Raw genomic sequence first — 8,582 nt, forward strand, 5'->3', positions numbered from 1 at the left:
AGTTACAAACCAGACCTCCACTTTCTAAAATAGAGGTCTACTCTGTCTTAGAAAACTACAAGCTAGCAAATGCACATAGAGCTGGCTGGTGCCAACACCACAGTTGAGACAGTCTTTTTAAGGGTCTTTTTAAAAACCCGTTGCCATGGCAGATTCTGGTCACTTGCTACTTTCAAGGTCAAAAACACAATACAAAGTCTGACCATTTTCCCAGGTCATGTTTGCTAGCTTGTCTTTATGTACATTTAGAAGTATTTGCTAGGTAAAAGTCTTGTCGTAAAATTTCCAGTACTACCATGTTTAAAACGTTGAGCTATTGAGGCGCCAAAAAGGTTAACAGTAATTTGCAAGCATGATAGTGCAAATTCCTCTGCAAGATCTACTGCAGAGAAAGGTTCTTTAACATACAGATTTTCTCTAAAGAAATTGATGTAAAAATTTAAGTATGTCTGGGAGAAGCTGAAACCACTCTAGGACTTCACTCCCTAGCAAATAAAGTGATCATTTACTTGGACTCACAAGCTATTAAATTATTGAAAGGTACTGTACAAAATATGGCACTGTCAACTTTTAAAAAAATGTTTACCGCTCTATCTTGCGCCAGATCTTCACAGCTGTGACATGGTTTAAATTCCATAATCCACTTCCAATAGGACCCCATCCAAAGCAAAAAATCAAATTTATCCATGCACTATAACATGATCCATCTTAAGCTGATACAGTCATCATACTGTAGTTTTTGGAAGGGCTTGTTCTGCCCAAGAGAAATTCATCCTTACAGCTTATTCAGCTGTCTACCATTTGCATGTCGGTGTTGAGTGCTACCTCCTGCTGGTGGGGCTTTCATACAGCATACAGATGGAGCCATCCTCTCCAATTCTGTAGGACAGACACCTCATAGTTGCAGGTGAGCGTGAGTCCAACCCAGAGTGTGAGCTCACTTGGGAGAAGCTTGAACAGCTCCTAACTGCTCGGTCCAATCCGCTGTGCTGCCTGTCCAGAGGATCCGTTTTACGGTTGATGCGAATACAAAGATAACCTGATCTTTTGCATGGCTTTTCTGGGAATCAGTGATGTTTATAATGTTCTGTCAGCAGTTCCTGCAGGCTGTGGCTGAAGGTCTGCAGCTGTTGCTCGTTCGTGAGCCCTTTGGTGTGGAGAAACTTGGAGACGAAGGACATGGCGGCGGCCATCTCGCCTACCCTGGTGGTGGCTCAGGGTAAAGGGATGCAAGGAGGCAGAGGTGGGGCGGCCCGGGAATGCCGGGGCTCGGCTGCGCTGCCCCAGCTGCTGAGCAGCCCCCAGGGCTTCCTCACAGAGCAGAGGGCAGAGACGAAGAGAGGGCGTGAGGGGCGGACGGCTACTTTTTTCTTTCTTTAGAGTACAAAAGTTATTTTCTGTACAGGAAGAGGCCGACGAAAGGAAGAGAGGAGCGACGGCGGTGTGGTTACATGGCTAGGACCTCCCCAGCTGCCTCCGCCCCTAGCTGCGCAGCCTCTGAAGATCCCAACAGTTGCATTTTCAGCACCGAAGGGTGAACTTCTTTAAAAAGAAGAGAATTCTGCTGTATACGACAAAATTAACGTATCTTGAGGACATTATGCTCCGTGAAATGAGTTACAGAAAGACAAATACTGCATGTTTCCACTTACATGATTTACCTAAAACAGCCAAATTCATAGAACCAAAGAATAAAATACTGGTTGTCAGGGGCTAAATGGAAGAGGGAATGGGGAGTTTGTAAACAACGGATATAAAATTTCAGTGAAGCAAGGTAAATAAGCTCTGGAGATCTGCTCTACAACGTTGTACTTATAGTCAACAATAATGTATTGTACACTTAAAATTTATTAAAAGGGAGATCTCATGTTAAAAAGTACCACAATAAAATAAAATTTTTGAAAGAAAGAAAGACACCTGGGGGTCTTTTTCTTGTAGCAACTGAAGTAAATAAAGATGTATGCGTGCGTGGGCATTAGTTTATTTTCTCTTAAGAAGAGGTCTGGATTATAGCCTCCATCTTGAGACTGGAGTCAAGCATTTGAGGTGGGGACTGATGGAGAGATTGGAAATGGCATTCTTCTCCAAAACACCATGGATTCTGTAGTCGCTTGTGCAATTCTGCTATGATAGTTATGGAGACCAAGACAGGCAAAGTCTAACCAGGGAAGGAAGCGTTCCATAGACTTCCTTCCAGTTCTACCAAGGTTGATATTGAGAGCAGGGTTCTTGCCAGCAGCATTCAACCCAACAATCTATACTTTCTAGAACAATCTCTACCTTTGATTTCTGCAAAATAACACTTTTTTATTTTTCTTCTGAGGCCCCTCCTTCACAGACCCGTTTCTGGATATCTTCTTCTTTATCAGACCTCTAAATGTTGAGATTCCTCTAGATTTAGATCTATGCTCCTTGTTCTTTGCACTCTACATTTTCTTCATTCATTTCTACAACTTTTAATAGCGTGTATAGGTAGCTCCCAGATTGCTATTTTCACCGTGATTCTCTTGCCTCATATTAGTCCCCTGTTTGGTGATGATGTGTCAGCACATTGGCCCTCTCTCTAATCTTGAAACTTTATTTCTGTCTGGGGAGTTTAGCACATGCTTCCCTCTGCCTATAATGTTGTATAACTTGCCCTCTCCCTTTTTGCAAGGATCATTCCCAGCTTAAATGCCATATCATAAGAGAGGTCTTCCCTGAATGCACAATCTATGTTGGATCTCCCTAGATAATCAGGGAAGAAAAGAAACATTTTTTTCTTTCACAGCATTTATCACCATATGGAATTACCTTATTTAATTTATTTGTTTATATACTTTGACCTGTCTTCTTCCACAGGAATGTAAAATCCCCAATGACAGGAACATGTGGTTTTTCTTCACCACAGAAGAGTATCTGATACAAAATAGGCATTAAAATTCTTGTGAATTGACTAAATAATATCCATCTTCTCTACTTGATTGCTTTACTTGCCACACATCCCCAGTACCTAATTCAAGAGCCTGGTTCATTGTCAGCCCTTAAATATTGACTGAACTCAATTAATCAACTTTTCTTCAACTTCTGAACTCTGTGCCCAGCTCCCTACTGAATAGCTTCACTGGATATCTCAAAAGAACCTCAAATTAAATATGTCTACTTTCTCTATCTGTTATTAGCAACACAATCCAGCACTTGCCCTAGTAGGAAATCTACAATCATCCTTTACTTATCTCTAAAATGAAAAAAAAAAAATCCACACCTTTTTCATAAAGTTTTGAGTGCACTAAGTGAAATAAGCAAAGTGCCTATCACAGTGCCTGGCATACAGTATCTATAAATATTAGTTTAGCTATACCAGTTTTCATTGATTCAAAGAGGCACGTCTTTTCACATCTCTGATATTGAAATATGTTTTGTGATCAGTATTGTTTCATAATTGGATACACATCCAATGATTAATCAGGTGGAAATTTTTTCTTTAAATACTTTGTTAGAAAATTGTGTCCTTTACCTCAATGGTGCTTCAGATGCGATAATTTGCAGTAACACAACTTCTCTCTCCAATGTGCCCATACATATTAAAGTATTAATTAGGTCACATCACGTACATTTTAAATCTATATTTTTCTCACTCTTCCCACTGTTGTAATCTTACACTGGACCCTCATTTTCTTTCAACTGAACATTGAGTTAGCCCCATGAATGGTCTCCCTGCCGACTATATTGCCCTTCTCCAATGTGTGTGTCATATTCATGCCAGAGTAATCATGTTTCTCTCGTGCCTAACTTTCATTATCTACACAACTGCCTGCAGAATGGAATCCAGATTCTTTCATATGGCACATAGGGCTCTGAATCTCTCGCTCTCTCTCTTTAGCCTAAACCCCAAGCAAGCCACAGTCAAGCTGACCTCCTTTCTGTACTTGCAGATTACTTAACACCCTATGTTGTTTCACAACCCATGTCCTTTATCACACTGACTTATCTTGGAAATATTTTGTATCAGCTGGAATCCCTCTGGCAATAAATAACAGAAAAGCAACTAGCAGTTGCTTAAACAAATAGGAAAGTTCATAGGTTGATATTCCAAGGTTGATAGAATTGCCCAATAATGCTGATGAGGACCAAGGCCCATTTTATCTTTCAGACTTCCTTAACAAGCAGACCTTCATCCCCCTGCTTGTTACTTTGCTGTCTCAAGATGGTCATTGAAATATTAAATATCACATCTATTTTCCATTAAGTAAGAACAAAGAAGGACATTCAGGAGTATGCCCACTACAACTCTTCCTTTTAAGAAAGAAAATGCTTCCCATAAGCCCTACCCAGCAGTTTTCTACTTATATCTCATTGCCCAAACAGCACCTTAGTCACTCTGGTTTGAAGATGCCTAGAGAGAGGGACGTTGTGGGTAGTTTAGCCAATAAGCAGTGTCTGCCACAGTCTGCTTGGAAAATATCTTCTCATTTTTTGTGAGATTCAACTGAAGAGTTATATCTTAGAAATTTAGAAATGTATATATGTATATAAATTATATTGCATATAAATTATATATGTATATAAATTATATTGATATTTATATAAGCATACATAAAAGACAAATATATAAATATATATAGTATGTACTCTTTCATCATTAACTGAATATTTATCAAACACCTGTACACAGGGCATAGTATGTACTATTCTAGGCACTGGGAATACAGCAATGAACAACTTCCTTTCATTTGTGGAATTTACATCCTAGTGTTTACCCTTTGATCTAACTTTTTCACCTCTAGTAACTTACCTTACAGACTACACCTCAAAAACAAGGATGCTCACTGAGGTAATAACTAGAATAACAAAAATCTGATTGAATATCACTATGGGATTGATTATAATATACATAAAATTGTAAAATGTAATTATTCAAAAGAGTATATTTCTCTTAATAGAGACATACTAACATGGAAAGCTGTCTCCAATATATATTTTAATTTAAAAAATTGAAGAGCAAAATGTATAGTAAACTCTCACTTTTAAAAGGAAAATCCATCCCCAAATTCATATGGAATCTCAAGGAATCTGAAATAGCCAAAACAACTTTGGAAGAAGAACAAAAGTATTAGACTCACACTTCCTGACTTGAAAGCATATTACAAAGATACATTAATCAAAACAGTGTGGCACTGGCATAAAGACAGACAAATAAACCATTGGAATAGAATGAATAGCCTAGAAATAAGCCTGTTTGTATATGGTCAATGATCTTCAACAAGGGTGCCAAGACCACTCATTGGGAAAATGATAGTCTCTTCAACAAATGGTGTTGGGAACACTGGAAACGAAAGTTAAACCTTTATTTTACACTATTTACAAAATGTAACTTATAATATATTAAAGATATAAGCATAAGACCTAAAACTATAAAATTGCTAGAAGAAAACAGACCAGATGATCTCATGACATTGCATTTGTCAATGACTTCTTAGATGTGACACCAAAAGCACAGGTAACAAAAGAAAAAATAGATAAATGGGACTGAATCAAAATTGAAAACATTTGTGCATCAAAGGACACAATCAAAAGAGTGAAGGGCAACATACAAAAGGGGAAAAATATTTACAAAGAATATATTTAGAAGTTACTATCCACAATATATAAAGAACTCCCACAACTCAACAATGAAAAAATCAGATAACTAGATTTTAAAGTGTGCAAAATGTTTGAATAGATATTTCTCTAAAGAATATATATATACAAATGGCTAATAAACATTGAAAAGGTGCTCAACATTACTAATCACCAGAGAAATGCAAATCAAAATCACAATGACATATTACTTCACACCTGTGAGGATGGCTACTATCAAACAAACAAAAAAAAAAACAGAAAGTAATAAGTGTTGGCAAGGATGGGGAGAAATTGAAACCCTTGTGCATAGTTGGTGGGATTGTAAAATGGTTTAAGTGCTATGGAAAACACTGTGAAGTTTCCTCAAAAAATTGAAATAGAACTACTATATGATCCAGGAATTTTACTTCTGGGCATATATCCAAAAGAACTGAAAATATGGTCTTGAAGAGATATTTACATACCACAGTCATAGCACTATTCCCAATAACCAAGAAGTAAAAGCAAGTCAAATGTCCATCAATGAAAGAATGAATACATACAATCAAACATTATTCAGCCTTAAAAAGAAATGAAATTCTGATACATGCTGCAACATGGATGAACTTTGAAGAAATTTTGCTAAGTAAAATAAACTAGTCACAAAATGACAAATACCATATTATTTCACTTATATGAAGTATCCAAGCCAAATTCATAAAAACAGAAAGAAGAATGCTGGTTACCAGGGACAGAGAAGAGGAGAAAGGGGAGGTATTTACTAAGTTGTTTAGTAGGTATAAAGTTTCACATTTGCAAGATATAAAAACTCTGGAGATCAGATCAACAATGTGAATATACCTACCACTACTAAACTGTACATTTAAAGATGGTTGGCTGGGTGCAGTGGCTCACACCTGTAATCCCAGCACTTTGAGAGGCCGAGATGGGTGGATCACGAGGTCAGGAGATTGAGACCATCCTGGCTAACACGGTGAAACCTGTCTCTATTAAAAATACAAAAAATTAACTGGCGCCATGGTGGACACCTATAGTCCCAGCTATTCGGGAGGCTAAAGCAGGAGAATGGCATGAACCCAGGAGGCAGAGCTTGCAGTGAGCGGAGATCGTGCCACTGCACTCTAGCCTGGGTGACAGAGCAAAACTCTGTCTCAGAAAAAAAAAGGGTTAAGATGGGAAAAAGGAAACCCATTCCTGCATCTTCATATATATTATTATATATAATACTTTCAGTTTATGAATTTGGTGGGTAGCTCACACATTACTTTATATTTTCTTCATAGTTATATATTTCATACATTACTTTTTATAGTCAGAGAAATATTTGAAAAAATTTTAAAATTACAAGGTACTTTCTTCTCTATCTCTCCTCTCAAACAGTAATGACCATTTATTCGTACTTACGTAGTCACCAACAGAATGTATATTTATTGAATGAAATAATAAATGTATCATCAACTAGTGATAATGAATAATGCCTTTAATAAAAAGTTATACTTAGCACCAAATTAAGAAATTAGTTTAATACAGTTCTTCATTTAATGAATATCGATTGTTATTAAGTGCCTAGGATGTGCCCGATGCGCCTGTGTAGGTTTTGAGTAAAAACATGGTTATTTCTGGAAACTATCTTTTGATGAAGACAGAGCAAAAGAGAAACAGAGAAAGAAAGAGGTTATGGCTAGCTGGTAACATTCAAAAGCAAGCCACCTCATGAAACTCCGTTACAAGTCAAGATAGTATCGTCCAGATGTGTAGTACTCTGGTGGTCTGGTTTTATCATAGTTAGAGGCTAAATACATAGCAAAGAGAACAGATTTCACATACTTCGAAAACGTGTAACTGCGAGTATGAAATACCTGCAGACCCAGTCACCCTACTCCAGCTTCTGCCAGAGAAAACTGGTGTAAGAACAACTGGTTTGGAAATTAATTGCATTCATCCCCCCACCCCCTTGGGCCATAAAATTTTATTGGCAGGCAAGGAGAAGAGCCAGCGGTAAGGGTCCCTGGCTTCCCATCCCCTACCCAGGATCCTCCCTCTGAAGGAGAGCAGAAGCCCAGGAGCCCTGCCACTCAGCGGACCTTGCAGGTGGGCAGGTTGCTGTAGGGATCTTTCTGGAGCTCGAGCAGGACGCGGTCGGCAGTGATCTCCTGCTCAGGCCTCCTCTGGTGGTCAGCACACACATCGCCCAGCTGAACTTCGGCACCGCTGCTCAGAGCCTGGATCCGCACCAGCTGGGCCTCAACGCAGGCCTCCGTTCCTGCAGTGCGGCCTTCCAATGCGGCTTTCATGCTGAGCTCCTTTCACCAGCTCAGCTCCTCAGTCTGGCTGGTGACCAGGCTTCAGTATCTTCCGTGTCTGCTCAACCATAACCGCATACTGGCTTCACGTGTTGCCCAGGATCTTGGCAAGACCAACGCCTGGAGCAGAATCCACCTCCACACTGACCTGGCCACCCACAACACTGATTTCCTCATTGTGGTTCTTCTCCAGTGATCCAACTCCTTCTGCAGGCCTTAGATGTGCGTCTCCAGGTCAGCCCTGGCCGGGGTCAGCTCATCAGGCGCCCTGTGCAGGCCTTGATGTCTGCCTCCAAGCTCCTTCACAGAGCCTGCTTCATCTCAGACTTGGTTCGGAAGTGATCTGCAGGCAGGCGAGCGGGCGTTGTCAATCTGCAAGACAATTCTGGAGTTCTCAATGGTGACTCCAAGAATCTTGTCCCGTAGGTCTTCCATGGTCTTGAAGTAGTGGCTGTAATTGCCGGGGGCCTGGGCCGATGCTTGTGGTCCCGGTCGCCGATCTTCACCTTCAGCTCACCACTGGCCTCCTCCAGAGCCCACAGCTTGTCCAGGTAGGAACCAGGTGGTCGTGGATGTTCTGCGTGGTGATCTTGGTGCCCGTCAGCAGCCTGTCGGACCTGCCCAGGACGCTGGCATTGCCGCTGCCGTAGCCCCAGAGGAAGATGAGGGCACAAAGTG

General features: G+C 40.1%; 1 pseudogene; it reads right to left on the reverse strand.

The window, feature by feature from the left end:
- Positions 1-708: 708 nt before the first annotated feature.
- Positions 709-7,895, reverse strand: LOC111526631 (annotated as a pseudogene).
- Positions 7,896-8,582: the final 687 nt, after the last annotated feature.

The sequence above is a fragment of the Piliocolobus tephrosceles genome, chromosome 10 (genome assembly GCF_002776525.5).
Source record: "Piliocolobus tephrosceles isolate RC106 chromosome 10, ASM277652v3, whole genome shotgun sequence".
Taxonomy (NCBI): domain Eukaryota; kingdom Metazoa; phylum Chordata; class Mammalia; order Primates; family Cercopithecidae; genus Piliocolobus; species Piliocolobus tephrosceles.